At 63.2% G+C, this 7,006-nt stretch overlaps 1 pseudogene; it reads left to right on the plus strand.

The window, feature by feature from the left end:
- Positions 1 to 4,930: 4,930 nt before the first annotated feature.
- LOC146312445 (18S ribosomal RNA) lies at positions 4,931 to 6,938 on the plus strand (annotated as a pseudogene).
- The last annotated feature ends 68 nt before the right edge of the window (positions 6,939 to 7,006 follow it).

The raw sequence follows: 7,006 nt of genomic DNA on the forward strand, positions 1-7,006 counted from the left end.
GTCTGTCTGTCTGTCTGTCTGGCAGGCAGGCACGGCAGGTGCTGGGCTGCCCCCGGTACTGTCCGGAGTACCAGGGGCGGCGACTTCCAGAGTACCAGGGGCACGAGCCTTTGCCCGGAGTACCAGGGGCGCCGACTTCCAGACGCCGCGGACTCGTGGGTTTAGTCGGCGGGAGGGGGTGCTTAAGCGTGGGTACCCGGGCACGCCCGGAGGTAAAGGTTGCGGAGAAGGGGTCTTGACCGGGCTCCGGCCCCGGCCCCGGCCCCGGCCCCGGCCCCGGTTGTGGGTGTATGGAGTCCGGTGGTGGCGGCGGCGGCGGCGGCGGCGGCGGCGGTGTCCCTGGGTATAAGTGGTGAGTGGTCCCGGAGGTCCCGGAGGTCCCGGGGTGTTGGCGTAAGTGTAGCGGGGGTGGAGGTGGTGTCTCCTGGGTATGAGTGGGGAGTCGTCCAGGAGGGCCAGGAGGTCCCGGAGATGGAGCTGGTGTCTGTTTGTTTCCTCGGTACGAGTGGTGAGAGGGCCAGGAGCTCCCGGAGATGGAGCTGGTGTCTACTGGGTATGAGTGGTGAGTGGGCCAGGAGGTCCCGGAGATGGAGCTGGTGTTTCCTTGGTATGAGTGGTGAGAGGGCCAGGAGCTCCCGGAGATGGAGATGGAGATGGAGCTGGAGCTGGAGCTGGAGCTGGAGCTGGAGCTGGGGTTTGTTTCCTCGGTATGAGAGGGCCAGTAGCTCCCGGAGATGGAGCTGGAGCTGGAGCTGGAGCTGGAGCTGGAGCTGGGGTTTGTTTCCTCGGTATGAGAGGGCCAGGAGCTCCCGGAGATGGAGCTGGAGCTGGAGCTGGAGCTGGAGCTGGGGTTTGTTTCCTCGGTATGAGAGGGCCAGGAGCTCCCGGAGATGGAGCTGGAGCTGGAGCTGGAGCTGGAGCTGGAGCTGGAGCTGGGGTTTGTTTCCTCGGTATGAGAGGGCCAGGAGCTCCCGGAGATGGAGCTGGAGCTGGAGCTGGAGCTGGAGCTGGAGCTGGAGCTGGGGTTTGTTTCCTCGGTATGAGAGGGCCAGGAGCTCCCGGAGATGGAGCTGGAGCTGGTGTCTGTCTGTCTGTCTGTCTGTCTGTCTGTCTGTCTGTCTGTCTGTCTGTTTGTTTGTTTGTTTCCTCGGTATGAGAGGGCCAGGAGCTCCCGGAGATGGAGCTGGTGTCTACTGGGTATGAGTGGGGATTCGTCCAGGAGGTCCCGGAGGTTCCGGAGGTCCCGGGGAGTTGGTGTAAGTGTGGTGGTGGTGGTGGTGGTGGTGGTGTCTCCTGGTTATGCGTGGTGAGCGGCCACCGCATGACTTTGCCTGTCTGTCTGTCTGTCTGTCTGTCTGTCTGTCTGTCTGTCTGTCTGTCTGTCTGTCTGTCTGGCAGGCAGGCACGGCAGGTGCTGGGCTGCCCCCGGTACTGTCCGGAGTACCAGGGGCGGCGACTTCCAGAGTACCAGGGGCACGAGCCTTTGCCCGGAGTACCAGGGGCGCCGACTTCCAGACGCCGCGGACTCGTGGGTTTAGTCGGCGGGAGGGGGTGCTTAAGCGTGGGTACCCGGGCACGCCCGGAGGTAAAGGTTGCGGAGAAGGGGTCTTGACCGGGCTCCGGCCCCGGCCCCGGCCCCGGCCCCGGCCCCGGCCCCGGTTGTGGGTGTATGGAGTCCGGTGGTGGCGGCGGCGGCGGCGGCGGCGGCGGTGTCCCTGGGTATAAGTGGTGAGTGGTCCCGGAGGTCCCGGAGGTCCCGGGGTGTTGGCGTAAGTGTAGCGGGGGTGGAGGTGGTGTCTCCTGGGTATGAGTGGGGAGTCGTCCAGGAGGGCCAGGAGGTCCCGGAGATGGAGCTGGTGTCTGTTTGTTTCCTCGGTACGAGTGGTGAGAGGGCCAGGAGCTCCCGGAGATGGAGCTGGTGTCTACTGGGTATGAGTGGTGAGTGGGCCAGGAGGTCCCGGAGATGGAGCTGGTGTTTCCTTGGTATGAGTGGTGAGAGGGCCAGGAGCTCCCGGAGATGGAGATGGAGATGGAGCTGGAGCTGGAGCTGGAGCTGGAGCTGGAGCTGGGGTTTGTTTCCTCGGTATGAGAGGGCCAGTAGCTCCCGGAGATGGAGCTGGAGCTGGAGCTGGAGCTGGAGCTGGAGCTGGGGTTTGTTTCCTCGGTATGAGAGGGCCAGGAGCTCCCGGAGATGGAGCTGGAGCTGGAGCTGGAGCTGGAGCTGGGGTTTGTTTCCTCGGTATGAGAGGGCCAGGAGCTCCCGGAGATGGAGCTGGAGCTGGAGCTGGAGCTGGAGCTGGAGCTGGAGCTGGGGTTTGTTTCCTCGGTATGAGAGGGCCAGGAGCTCCCGGAGATGGAGCTGGAGCTGGAGCTGGAGCTGGAGCTGGAGCTGGAGCTGGGGTTTGTTTCCTCGGTATGAGAGGGCCAGGAGCTCCCGGAGATGGAGCTGGAGCTGGTGTCTGTCTGTCTGTCTGTCTGTCTGTCTGTCTGTCTGTCTGTCTGTCTGTCTGTCTGTTTGTTTGTTTGTTTCCTCGGTATGAGAGGGCCAGGAGCTCCCGGAGATGGAGCTGGTGTCTACTGGGTATGAGTGGGGATTCGTCCAGGAGGTCCCGGAGGTTCCGGAGGTCCCGGGGAGTTGGTGTAAGTGTGGTGGTGGTGGTGGTGTCTCCTGGTTATGCGTGGTGAGCGGCCACCGCATGACTTTGCCTGTCTGTCTGTCTGTCTGTCTGTCTGTCTGTCTGTCTGTCTGTCTGTCTGTCTGGCAGGCAGGCACGGCAGGTGCTGGGCTGCCCCCGGTACTGTCCGGAGTACCAGGGGCGGCGACTTCCAGAGTACCAGGGGCACGAGCCTTTGCCCGGAGTACCAGGGGCGCCGACTTCCAGACGCCGCGGACTCGTGGGTTTAGTCGGCGGGAGGGGGTGCTTAAGCGTGGGTACCCGGGCACGCCCGGAGGTAAAGGTTGCGGAGAAGGGGTCTTGACCGGGCTCCGGCCCCGGCCCCGGCCCCGGCCCCGGCCCCGGCCCCGGTTGTGGGTGTATGGAGTCCGGTGGTGGCGGCGGCGGCGGCGGCGGCGGCGGCGGTGTCCCTGGGTATAAGTGGTGAGTGGTCCCGGAGGTCCCGGAGGTCCCGGGGTGTTGGCGTAAGTGTAGCGGGGGTGGAGGTGGTGTCTCCTGGGTATGAGTGGGGAGTCGTCCAGGAGGGCCAGGAGGTCCCGGAGATGGAGCTGGTGTCTGTTTGTTTCCTCGGTACGAGTGGTGAGAGGGCCAGGAGCTCCCGGAGATGGAGCTGGTGTCTACTGGGTATGAGTGGTGAGTGGGCCAGGAGGTCCCGGAGATGGAGCTGGTGTTTTCTTGGTATGAGTGGTGAGAGGGCCAGGAGCTCCCGGAGATGGAGCTGGAGCTGGAGCTGGAGCTGGAGCTGGAGCTGGAGCTGGGGTTTGTTTCCTCGGTATGAGAGGGCCAGTAGCTCCCGGAGATGGAGCTGGAGCTGGAGCTGGAGCTGGAGCTGGAGCTGGGGTTTGTTTCCTCGGTATGAGAGGGCCAGGAGCTCCCGGAGATGGAGCTGGAGCTGGAGCTGGAGCTGGAGCTGGGGTTTGTTTCCTCGGTATGAGAGGGCCAGGAGCTCCCGGAGATGGAGCTGGAGCTGGAGCTGGAGCTGGAGCTGGAGCTGGAGCTGGAGCTGGGGTTTGTTTCCTCGGTATGAGAGGGCCAGGAGCTCCCGGAGATGGAGCTGGAGCTGGAGCTGGAGCTGGAGCTGGAGCTGGAGCTGGGGTTTGTTTCCTCGGTATGAGAGGGCCAGGAGCTCCCGGAGATGGAGCTGGAGCTGGAGCTGGAGCTGGAGCTGGAGCTGGAGCTGGGGTTTGTTTCCTCGGTATGAGAGGGCCAGGAGCTCCCGGAGATGGAGCTGGAGCTGGAGCTGGAGCTGGGGTTTGTTTCCTCGGTATGAGAGGGCCAGGAGCTCCCGGAGATGGAGCTGGAGCTGGAGCTGGTGTCTGTCTGTCTGTCTGTCTGTCTGTCTGTCTGTTTGTTTGTTTGTTTCCTCGGTATGAGAGGGCCAGGAGCTCCCGGAGATGGAGCTGGTGTCTACTGGGTATGAGTGGGGATTCGTCCAGGAGGTCCCGGAGGTTCCGGAGGTCCCGGGGAGTTGGTGTAAGTGTGGTGGTGGTGGTGGTGGTGGTGGTGGTGGTGGTGGTGGAGGAGGATCAGGTGGTCAGGGTTCGTCCGACCCCTTCGGTGTGGGCCTCGGTCCCCAGACAACTCCAGGCTGTGCTCCACCCAATTTCGGAAACGCTGTCCTGCAAACGGGAGCTCCACCGACCCCGTAACCCCTCGGAGATCGTACCCGTGTGACAGGGGTGGGCTGTGGGGGCTCCTCCGGGGGTGCGTGCACCTGCGCCGCCCTCCCAGGTTTGCAAAACCAGGTTTCCCACCGACCGATCGGCAATCCCGACCCGCCCTTCGGAGGGCCCCGGCCGGCCTGGTCGGCCGTCAAAGTCGATCCGGCGTTCGGGCCGACGGTTCCTCCTTCCACGCGAACACGGTTGTGGGGCTACCCATCTGCCCCTCTCCTGCCCAGTAGAGAGGAGGGGAAGCCCCCCCACGACCCATCGGTAGCGAGACCCAACGGCCCCGTCTGTCCCAGAGGCCTTACCACGCGGCCTCGCCTCGTCTCGGCGCGGCGCGGGCCGCGACAAGCACTGTGTTTCTCAAACTCTCCGGACCCGGGGGAACGGCGGGCGGGCGGGCGGGCGGGCGTGCGTGCGGGCGGACTGACGGACTGCGCGGCAGCCCCGTCGCCACCCCCATGCCCACCCCTACCCTCTCCCCCGCCTCTCCACCCTCCCATCTTTGCCCCCCGCCGGGGCGGCTCGGCGCGGGCGCATCGCCCTAATGCCTCCGGGGGCCCCCTCCCCCGGCACGGCTGGCTGGGCTACCTGGTTGATCCTGCCAGTAGGATATGCTTGTCTCAAAGATTAAGCCATGCATGTCTAAGTACACACGGCCGAGGTACAGTGAAACTGCGAATGGCTCAGTAAATCAGTTATGGTTCCTTTGATCGCTCCTCCCGTTACTTGGATAACTGTGGCAATCCTAGAGCTAATACATGCAAACGAGCGCCGAACCCCTCCGGGGGGGACGCGTGCATTTATCAGGACCGAAAAACCCACGAGGGGGAACTCCCTCCCGCGCGCCCCCCGGGCTCTCTCCGTCTCACGGGGCATACCGGGTCGCGGTATCCGGTTCGTCTTTTCGCTGGGGCGGGGTTTTGCCGGGGGGGCGGCGGCGGCGGGGGGGGACCCCCGACCGTGCAAGCTTTGGTGACTCTGGATAACCTCGAGCCGATCGCTGGCCCCCCGCGGCGGCGACGTCTCATTCGAATGTCTGCTCTATCAACTGTCGACGGTAGGCTACGCGCCTACCGTGGTGACGACGGGTAACGGGGAATCAGGGTTCGATTCCGGAGAGGGAGCCTGAGAAACGGCTACCACATCCAAGGAAGGCAGCAGGCGCGCAAATTACCCACTCCCGACTCGGGGAGGTAGTGACGATAAATAGCGGTGCGGGCCTCTGGTGAGGAGCCGCGACCGAAATGAGTACACTTTAAGCCCTTTAACGAGGAGCCATTGGAGGGCAAGTCTGGTGCCAGCAGCCGCGGTAATTCCAGCTCCAATAGCGTACCCTAAAGTTGCTGCAGTTAAAACGCTCGTAGTTGGATCTCGGGCGGGGGCCCCTCCGCCGCGGTCGCGCCGCGAGGCGCCGCACCGCGGCAAAAACGCGGGGGGCCCCGACCGCGCCCTGTGGCTTTCGGCGCCCCCTCGATGCTCTTGGCTGAGTGTCCCGCGGGGTCCGAGGCGTTTACTTTGAAAAAAGGAGAGTGTTCAAAGCAGGCCTTTGCCGCCCGCATCACTGAAGCTAGGAATAATGGAATAGGACCGCGGTCCTATTTTGTGGGTTTTTCTGTGGACCGGGGCCATGATTGAGAGGGACGGCCGGGGGCATTCGTACTGCGCCGCTAGAGGTGAAATTCTTGGACCGGCGCAAGACGCGCAGAAGCGAAGGCATTTGCCAAGAATGTTTTCATTAATCAAGAACGAAAGTCGGAGGTTCGAAGACGATCAGATACCGTCGTAGTTCCGACCGTAAACGATGCCGACTAGCGATCCGGCGGCGTCGACCCATAGCAAATGACCCGCCGGGCAGCTCCCGGGAAACCGAAGTCTTTGGGTTCCGGGGGGAGTATGGTTGCAAAGCTGAAACTTAAAGGAATTGACGGAAGGGCACCACCAGGAGTGGAGCCTGCGGCTTAATTCGACTCAACGCGGGGAACCTCACCCGGTCCGGACACAGGAAGGATTGACAGATTGAGAGCTCTTTCTCGATTTTGTGGGTGGTGGTGCATGGCCGTTCTTAGTCGGTGGAGCGATCTGTCTGGTTAATTCCGATAACGGGCGAGGCCCCGACATGCTAACTAGCTACGCGGCCCTCTGGCGGTCGGCGTGCGAGCTTCTTAGAGGGACAAGTGGTTCGGAAGCCACGTGAGATGGAGCTATAACAGGTCTGTGATGCCCTTAGATGTCCGGGGCCGCACGCGTGCTACACTGAGCGGGTCAGCGGGCGTCGTCACCTAAGCCGAGAGGCCGAGGTAATCCTGTGAAACCCACGCTCGTGATTGGGACTGGGGATTGAGATTCTTCCCCACGAACGAGGAATTCCCAGTAGGCGCGGGTCACCAGCCAGCACCGATTGAGTCCCTGCCCTTTGTACACACCGCCCGTCGCTACTACCGATCGGACGGCCCAGCGAGGTCGTCGGACCTGCACGCCGGGGGCTCTCGACCCGAGTCCCTGGCGGTGCCGGGAAGTCGCCCGAACTTGACTGTCTAGAGGAAGTAAAAGTCGTAACAAGGTTTCCGTAGGGGAACCTGCGGAAGGATCATTGCCGGATCGGGAAAAGGGACAAAAAAAAAAAAAAAGACCGGTTCTTTTTTTTTCCCCACCATCTTCTTT

The sequence above is a fragment of the Lutjanus erythropterus genome, chromosome 17, assembly GCF_056507025.1.
Source record: "Lutjanus erythropterus isolate fLutEry1 chromosome 17, fLutEry1.hap2, whole genome shotgun sequence".
Lineage (NCBI taxonomy): Eukaryota > Metazoa > Chordata > Actinopteri > Lutjaniformes > Lutjanidae > Lutjanus > Lutjanus erythropterus.